The sequence below is a fragment of the Urocitellus parryii genome, chromosome 11 (assembly GCF_045843805.1).
Source record: "Urocitellus parryii isolate mUroPar1 chromosome 11, mUroPar1.hap1, whole genome shotgun sequence".
Taxonomy (NCBI): domain Eukaryota; kingdom Metazoa; phylum Chordata; class Mammalia; order Rodentia; family Sciuridae; genus Urocitellus; species Urocitellus parryii.
This window is the reverse complement of record NC_135541.1, coordinates 16,833,418-16,842,590: the sequence shown is the minus strand read 5'-3', so window position 1 is coordinate 16,842,590 and position 9,173 is coordinate 16,833,418. Positions and strand designations below refer to the sequence as shown.

The 9,173-nt window shown below is 43.3% G+C and overlaps 1 pseudogene; it reads right to left on the bottom strand.

Moving 5' to 3' along the window:
* Nucleotides 1–1,951: 1,951 nt before the first annotated feature.
* LOC113184758 (ribosomal biogenesis factor pseudogene) lies at nt 1,952–2,280 on the bottom strand (annotated as a pseudogene).
* Between the last annotated feature and the right edge of the window lie 6,893 nt (nt 2,281–9,173).

The following is a 9,173-nucleotide window of genomic DNA, read 5'->3' as shown; positions in this document are numbered from 1 at the left end:
CAGGGTCTGGCTAAATTTCCAGTCTGGCCTCAAACTTGCAATTCTCCTGCAGAGTCTTCTGAGTAGCCAGGAACATGTGTGTGCCACAGTGCCTAACTAGCTAAGGGTTTTTGGAGGGGTGGATACTGGGGATTGAACTCAGGGGCACTCAACCACTGAGCCACATCCCCAGCCCTATTTTGTATTTTATTTAGAGACAGGGTCTCACTGAATTACTTAGCACCTTGCTGTTGCTGAGGCAGGCTTTGAATTCTTGATCTTCCTGCCTCAGCCTCTGGAGCTGCGAGGATTACAGGCATGTGCCAATGTGCCCTGCTAGCTAAGAGTTTTTGTTGGTTTGGTTTGGTTTGGTTTGGTACTGGGGATTGAATCTAGGTGCTCTCTACCCCTGAGCTACATTCCCAACCACTTTTATTTTTTATTTTGAGACAGGATCTTTCTAGGTTGTATAGGACCTCGATAAATTACTAAAACTGGCTTTGAACTTGTGATCCTAATGCCTCAGTAATCCCTCTGGGATTATAGTCATGCACCACTGTGCCTGGCATAAAGGTTGATACTGTAGTGGCAGCTTTCCCAGTCACCCAGAATTAGCAGAAAAGCAATCAGCACAGATATCCTAAACACAAGCCTCAAGCCAATTGTAGAGCTATGATCCTATTCATCACTGGATTCATTTCCTCATATTAGTAGGAAAGGAAATTTTACTTAGCCATACTGGGAATCAAACTCAGGGCCTTGCTTGTACAGTCAAGTGCTTCTCCCCTGAGCTACATCCCCAGACCTTTTTGTTTAAATTTTGAGACAGGGTGTCACTAAATTGTCCTGGCCAGGCTCAAACTTGCTTTCCTCCTGCCTCAGCCTCTGGAGTCACTGGGATTATAGACATGCTCAAGAAACATTTTTAATCAAGGGGTGTGGTAGGACATTATGGCCCCCAAAGATTTTCAAGTCCTAATTTCTGAACCTGTCAATGTTAACATACACAACTTAATCTCTTTGTAGATGTATTTAAGGTAAATATATATAGATGAGGAGATTATCCTGGATTATCTAGATAGACCCTCAATAAACTCACACTATCATTATAAGAGGAAGATTTGACTACAGAAGAGAAGGCAATGTGTTATGGTTAAACATGACCCCTAAAGTACATATGATGGGAAAAATCTCCAGTGTAATAATGTCAAGAGGGGGGACTTTTAAGAGATGGTTAGAGTGGGAAGGCTGTGCCTTCATGAATGGATTCAAGCTATTTTCCCAAAGTGATGAGTTTGGTCTCCTTCCCTTCTTCTCCCTCCCACAAATGCTCTCTCACTGTATGATACCTCTCCATGTTATTATGCAGCAAAAAGACCCTCACCAGAGTTAGGCCTCTCAACCTTAGACTTCCCAGCATCCGGAACTGTAAGAGATAAATTTCTGCTCCTTATAAAGTACCCAGTCTGTAGTATTCTGTTATAGCGGCACAAAACAGGCTAAGACACAATGTGGTGACCAAAGCAGAGATTGGAGTGACAAGACCTTAAGTCAGAGAACACAAACAGTCACCAAAAAATGGAAGAGACAAGGAATGAATTTACCCCCGGATCATTCAGAGGACCCATACCAGCTGACACCTTGAATTTATTTATTTTTTTAAATATTTTTTTTAGTTGTAGATGGACACAATATCTTTATTTTATTTCTTTATTTTTATGTGGTGCTGAGGATTGAACCCAGTGCCTCATGCTTATGAGGCGAGTGCTCTGCCACTGAGCCACGTGCTCTGCCACTGAGCCACAGCCCCAGTCCCTTGAACTTATTTTTATTTATTTTCTTTTTTTATTTTGGTGCAGGAGAAAGAAGCCAGGGAGTGTAACCACAGAGCTACATCCCCAGCCCTTTTTATTTATTTATTTATTTGTACAAAACATTTAATTTATTGATCTTTTAGGGGGAATTTCATGCCTCACCACTGTATTACAGGAGTCATTGATTTTGTAGCTTTTTCAGCATGGACTGGTTTCATCTTCGTGATGCTCAGGAATCAGTTCTTCCTGCACAGGTTCTGGAGGGAGGCTTTTTGAGAAGTGTGCAGCTTCCTTCTGTATGTTACAAAAGCTTTATTTACTCCGTTAATTTTTTCACCATTCACAATGTTTATCTTCTTAAGATTAGGGGTAATTGGTTTTGCTTTGTTTTTAGCCTTCAAGGTTTTTTTTTTTTTTTTTTTTTTTTTTGGCTGGATATATAAAATACACTTCTGGACTTCTGCCCTCTTAATTTGTTCTTGGCCATCATCTCTCATCAGACCTGATTTACCCATTACATGCCTGCTCAAGTTCCAGGTGACACCATCTGCAGGCATATGAATCCCCCCCCTTTTTTTTTTAAATTTTGGGACAGTGTCTCACTGAGTTTTTTAGGGCTTCACTAAGTTGTTGAGGCTGGCTTTGAACTTGTGATTCTCCTGCCTCCACCTCCTGAATCACTGGGATTACAGGCATGTGGTACTGCGCCCAGTTCCCCTTTCCTTTTATGTCTTTCTAGAGCCTGTGTAGAATTCCTTAGGATGACATTTGAAGACTTTTATAATTGTATTAGCATGTTTCTGGTTGCAAATGGCAAAAAGGCCCACTCAACTTGTTTTGTTCATAAAAGATAATTTTTGGTCATTGAACTAAAAAGTATATGTGAAGACTTCAGGCATAGCTGAATCTAGAGACTGAAATATTATTGTAAATAATTGGTCCCTCAAGCCAGGATCAGTGATGCACACCTATAATCCCAGTGACTAGGGAGGCTGAGGCAGGAGGATTGCAACTTTGAGGCCAGCCTTGGCAATTTAGTGAGACCCTGTCTTGAAATAAAAAAATGAAAAGAGCTGGTGATGTGGCTCAGTGGTAAAGCACAGGGCTCAATTCTCAATATAACAACAACAACCAAAGGTCTTTCTCTCTTTATCTCCTCCCCTCAGGCTCCCCTCCCTCTCCCCCTCTACTGGGTTTGAGCCCAGGTTCTTGCACATGCTAGGCAAGCACTGAGTTGCATCCCAAGTTCTTTTTATTTTGAGATAAGGTTCCACTAAATTGCCAGACCGACTTGGAACTTGCAATCCTACCTCAGCCTCTCAAGTCGCTGGGTTTGCAGGTGTGTGCCACCATGCCCAACTCTTTCTCTTTCTCTGTCTCTCTTTAAATACAGAAGGGTGGGTTTCATTGTGGCATGTTCATACATATGAATTTTGCTCAAAGTTCTTTCCCAGTACCTTCCCCGCCTGACTTTCCTTTCTCTTAGATTTCCTGATTCCTGTTCTCCCCAAGAATTCCAATAAATATTTGGGGAAGAATTCTCACTGGTCCAGCTGACAGTCATTGTTGCTCTCTAATCAGCCAGACCAGACTCCACTGTGCACCCCCATCTGGGGATATGAGAGTGGAGTTAGGACCACCGAACCAAATGGGACATGGGAATTACTAAAGCAAACAAGAGCGTGCTATTTCCAAGAGGTGGAAAGGAGGCTGGGTAGGTAAATGCAGAAATTCTTTCCAGAATTATTTAGCATGGAATTCAGTTTGTCCTCACCAGCATGGCCCATGGGAGATGTTTATAGTTCAGCATCCATTCTGATTAATTGGTGCATATACCCATTGGCTGGTTAAATCTGTTGAACATCACCTCTGCCCATTTCCATTGAATAGTTTCGCCTAGTTTATCAACTTTCCCAGACAGATCTTCTGCTCCTACCCCTGTATACACACACCCCATGGCCCAACCTAATGGTCCTACTTTGGGGGACATCAGTCTATAAAAGCAGAGTCTGATTATTTTCAGTTCTACTTATCTTCAAAGACCAGTTCAACCACCATTTCCCCCATGAGGCCTTTGTACTTGTCCTCACCTGGAATTGACCTTAGACTTGCCTCACCCCACCTGAATACTCTGTGAGTGTGTCTCTCATTGTCTCTTTCTTTTTGTGGGGTGAGGGTACTGGGGATTGAACTCAGGGGCACTCAACCACTGAGCCACATCCCGACCCTATTTTGTTTTTTACCTTTATTTATTTATTTATTTATTTTTATGTGTTGCTGAGTTTTGAACCCAGGGCCTCGCATGTGCTAGGCAAGTGCTCTACCACTGAGCCACAGCCCCAGCGCCCCCAGCCCTATTTTGTATTTTATTTAGAGACAGGGTCTCAATGAATTGCTTAGTGCCTTGCCATTGCTGAGGCTGGCTTTGAACTCAGAATCCTCCTGTCTCAGCCTCCAGAGCCTCTGGGATTACAGGCATATGCTACCATGCCTAGCTCTCATTGTCTCTTTGATTGGAATTAAACGTTTATTGTGGCTCTCTGCAGAGACTGCATCCTATTAATCTATTTTCCTTAAAGTCTGTCACTTACTTAGTCACGTGACACTTATAAAGTCCTTCACCTCTTTTAATGTTCTTTTTGTTTATTTGTTTTTTTGTGGTGCTGGGCATTGGACCCAAGACCTCACCCAGACTAGGCAGGCACTGTACCACTGAGCTATACCCCCTACCCTTCCTTACCTCCTTTAGCCTTCATTTATTTCTTTGTAAAAGAGGGATGATGAAGCTGGGAATGTAGCTCAATGGTACAGCTCTTGCCCTGGAGTGGACATATGTCTTGGGATCAATCCCTAGCACCACAAAAATAAGCAAAAAGTAAAAATGAGAGACGATAATAGCCCTTGTAGTTTGTGTGTGTGTGTGTGTGTGTGTGTGTGTGAGAGAGAGAGAGAGAGAGAGAGAGAGAGAGAGAGAGAAACTGAGACACATAACACTAAGTATGCCAGAGAGATGATGTACCTTGCACAGGACAAACACCTGTGCTGGCTGAGCTGGGATTCAAATGTCCATCTCTACATAGAGACTGCACTCCTAACTACTATTCCAAACAGACTCCCACACAGGAGAAGGATAGTGGTTGGTACACAGTAGGGGATGAAAGTTGCTAAATGCTAAATGCTTCACTCTGTTGAATTGAATCTCATTTCCGCTTTGGCTATGCCTTCACCTGGACTGATTTGCACCTCTCAGTTCATCTTGGCTGTGTCATCAGGTCACATGACACAGCTCTCCTGGGGTGCCCATTTAATTCCTGCTGACTTGGAGTATATCTTCTGAGCACTCCTGTCAACTGGGAGGAACCTAAGGGCTGTAATCCTGGATCTGGAACAGGCCAAAGGTCTCTGTTTGCAGTGACCCAGACAACAGCTGGAACTCATCCAGGGGAGATGCTGCCTGTTGAGGAGTGTGTGAGCCTTCCCAATGTCCCTGCCCCCACTAGGAGTCCAAGGTCCAAGGCTGCAGTTTTCCTGTTCAGAACATATTGCTTACCCTTTGGTTTCCAGGGCATTTGTGGTGATAAAACCACTTGTCCTGTTCACTTCACAATAGCCTCACAGCTAGATATTTGGAGAAAAGACCATGGGGATTTGAATCCACTAAACTCATATCTCTGTTCCTGGAAGCATGTTTACCACAAGAGTCTATTTGTTTTCTATTTACCACGTAGTTGATATGTACCAATTGTTGTATTGACTTTTTGCCCTGAATAATACTTTGTTGTAAGACACTGCCCTGTGCATCGTAAGATGTTTAGTAGCATCCCTGATTTCTACCTACCAAAGCACCCCCAGTTGTGACCACCAAAAATGTCTCCAGATTTTGCCAAATGTCCTGGGGAGGTGGGTGCAACTCATGCCTGAGTAAGAACCTGATTTAATTGAATGGACACAGCAACCCTATGACCTAGGAAGTATTATCTCCCCTTTTTATTTTTATTTATTTCTCATTTGGGGATCGAGCCTGGGGCCTAGGGCTAGGCAAGTGCTCTATGACTGAGCTATACCCACTTCTCTATCCCTTATTAGAGAAAGAGAAACTGAGACCTGAAGAAGTGAAGTCTAAGAAAATCATATTGACCAACCCCTTGTTTTCTGCTGAAAGAAGGATCTAAACTAAGCAGGCACTTTATAAACATTTGCTCATTTGATCCTGATGAAAACATTTTTTATGTAGATGGTAACATTTCATAGATGAGAAAACTAAAGTTACTAAAGTTTAACAGTGTACTTGGTTCTGTTTGTTTATATTCTATCTCATTCCAGATGGACTTGCACTCAGATTTGAGCCTCATCTGTCTGGTTCCAAAGTCCAACCTCTTTCCCTGACACTAGACTGATGCTGAGTAGCTGAGAGCTGGTCACAAAACAGACAACCAGGTGGGGAGGAGCAATGGGAACACAGCCAAGTTCACAGTGCTGGGAGGCTGTGATTTCTCAAGTGCTGCCAACAGTGCCCAGTACCTAGGCCAGGCATCCTGGTATCTATAAACATGGACTCCACACTTATTTACTCAGTCCCCACTGTGGGAATAAAACAAAACACACCAGACAAAAATCCCTGCCTTCTTGGGGCTCACAATCAAATACAGAGATGAGAGAGCCAAACAAATGACTATAATCTTAGATGGAAAAAACAAAAACAAAAACTTGTGGTGATAAAACCACATGTCCTGTTCACTTCACAATAGCCTCCTGGCTAGATATTTGGAGAAAAGACCATGGGGATTTGAATCCACTGAACTTATATCTCTGTTCCTGGAAGCATGTTTACCTTAAGAGTCTATTTGTTTTCTATAAATGTAGCTCAGTGATAGAGCATTTGCTTAGCATGTGCAAAGCCCTGGCTTCCATTCCTGGTGTGTGGACACACACACACGTGTACACCAAAGGAAAAAAAAAAGTTTATAAGGGCCAAAGAAGGAAGATGCATCCTCTGGGGAGCCAGAGAAATCTTTCTGGAGGGGGGCTCTTGAGTTGAGGTTCAGTTGAGTCCATCTGTACCGTGGAGCTAATGGGCTCTACTACAGAGGACTCTGGTGAGAACTAAATTATATTAAGACTATAAGTATTAAGTGAGGAACCTGACACACTGGGAGGGCCTAAATAACTCCTACCAACTTGTTCACTCCTTCCTCTAATAGTACTATTTGTTTTATAATTAAAAAAAAAATTCCTTTAAAGACTTCCCATTGATCACACAATAAAGTCCATTTGTTGTTGTTGTTGTTGGCAGTGCCAAGGATCAGACCCAGGGCCTGGCACCTGCACAAACCAGGCAAACACTCCACCATTGAGCTATATTCCCCAGGTCAAGGTCCAAAATTCTTTTTTTTTTTTTTTCAAAATTCTTGATATGCCCTGTACAATTCTGCCGAATCTGTCTAGGACTTTCTTCATTCAGCTTCAGTCTTTCTCATGTTCTCCCTGATCTCTGTCTCTACAAGGTTTTTTTTCCTTTTTTCTTTTTGTTTGTTTTTGGCAGTACTGGGGATTAAACCCCGGACCTTTTGCATGCTAGGAGAGTTCTTTACCACTGAGTTATAGCTACAATTATTTTTTAAATTTTATTTTCAAAAAGTTGCCGAGGCTGGACTCGAACTTGTGATCCTCCTGCCTCAGCCTCCAGAGTCTTGGGATTACAGGTGTATGCCACTGCACCTAGCAAAAAGAGTTCTTCCTCGACATGTGAATTTGGACACTCAGAAATGAGACAGAAGCTCAAGTCTCTGTTCCAGTAGGAGCCAACTGTTAGGTCAGAGGTGATCTGGACATGGGAGGAAAGAATTTCAGCTAAGACTTTTTGTTGGTTTGTTTGTTTTTTAGGGCCAGGAGATCACGCAATCTTGAGAGAAGATGGGACATTCTGGCACTATACTTAAGCTTCTCCCCAAAGAGGGGAAGAGGCTTGCCCAAGTTCTCCAGCCATGTGAGTGAGAACCTATGCTGGCCACTGCAGCTGTTGCCTCCAGCCTCAGGAAGAAAAAATTAAGGCAAGAAGTTGTAGGTCTCTGGCACAAAGTGTTGACACTAGTGCCAGAGATTTAAAGGTCTGAAGGTTCAGGCTTGTGGGACCTCAAACAAGTCATTCCCCCTGTTTGTAATAGAGAGTCTTAGGTCAAGTACTCTGGAAAGCAGACTTAGATGGAAATTTGCATACAGGAGGTTTACTGGGAACAATATCAGAGGACAGTGAGAAGCAGGGCTAGGCAGAAGTTGGGTTGCAATGCAGCTGCAGTGGAGGGCTCAGCTGATCTGACAGGGGATTCTAGAGCTGGAATAATCTGTCAGAATTGTTTCAAAGGAAGGCAAAGGGTCCAGGCCTTTGTTCATTCTCCTATCAACAAGTCATTGGAAGCAGACTATCTGGAGGGCATAACCATGAGTTAGTTTGCTCCCTTCAACCCAGGACAGTTCCCAGAGAGGGATTCAGGTCTTTCAGCAGCCAACACCCTCAATGGAATGGGGATGTGGGAAGGAATGTGTGCCCTAGACTGCGTGACACCCAAGCACCACTACAGAAGAATGCAGATGAGCATTTCTAACTGTTCAGTTTCATGAAGCCTTCAGGTTCCAAGAAGGTGCTTCAGTGGGTGGAAATCCTCTCTTCTTGAATGTGTTGTAGCTTCTGCAGAGTCTAACTTATTTCCTTGAAAGAGGTCTCCACTGCTAGGTCTTAAATGTCCTCAGAGGCACCTCATTGCTTTTTTTTTGGGGGGGGGGTGTGCACAGGGGCACTTACCACTGAGATATATCCCTAGCCCATTTTTTTTTTTTAATTTTGAGTCAGGGTCTCACTAAGTTGCTAAGGCTGGTTCAAACATGTGATCCTCCTGCCTCAGCCTTCCAAGTTGCTGGGATGACAGACGTGCATCACTCTGCCTCACTCATATCTCTTGTGGGGTGCTCATCACAATTGTAATGTAAATAATTTGCTGAGTAAGGATCTAATATCTGTCTCTGCCACTTGACAATAAATCCCAAAGAAGCAGGAACCCTGTCTGTCTCCCTCACTGTTGTATCTCCGCGGTCTATAACATCTGTTGAATGAAAGAATATTAGAGAAGCTGTTAAAGATACACATTTCCCAGCTCTGCCTCCATACACTGATCCTCCAGGAGACTCTAAAGCGCAAAAGGCTGTGAACCATTTCTCCAACCCACCTGCCATGACTCTGGTGAATGTTTGAAACTTGCCGGAGACTCACCCAGCTTGTTTTCCTACTCACTCTCAGCAGCCCTCAATCCAAGCATATCTTCAAAAGCCAGACAGACAAAAGAATGCAGCCACTAGCAGACTTCCCACAAACTCCGACGTGGGTAG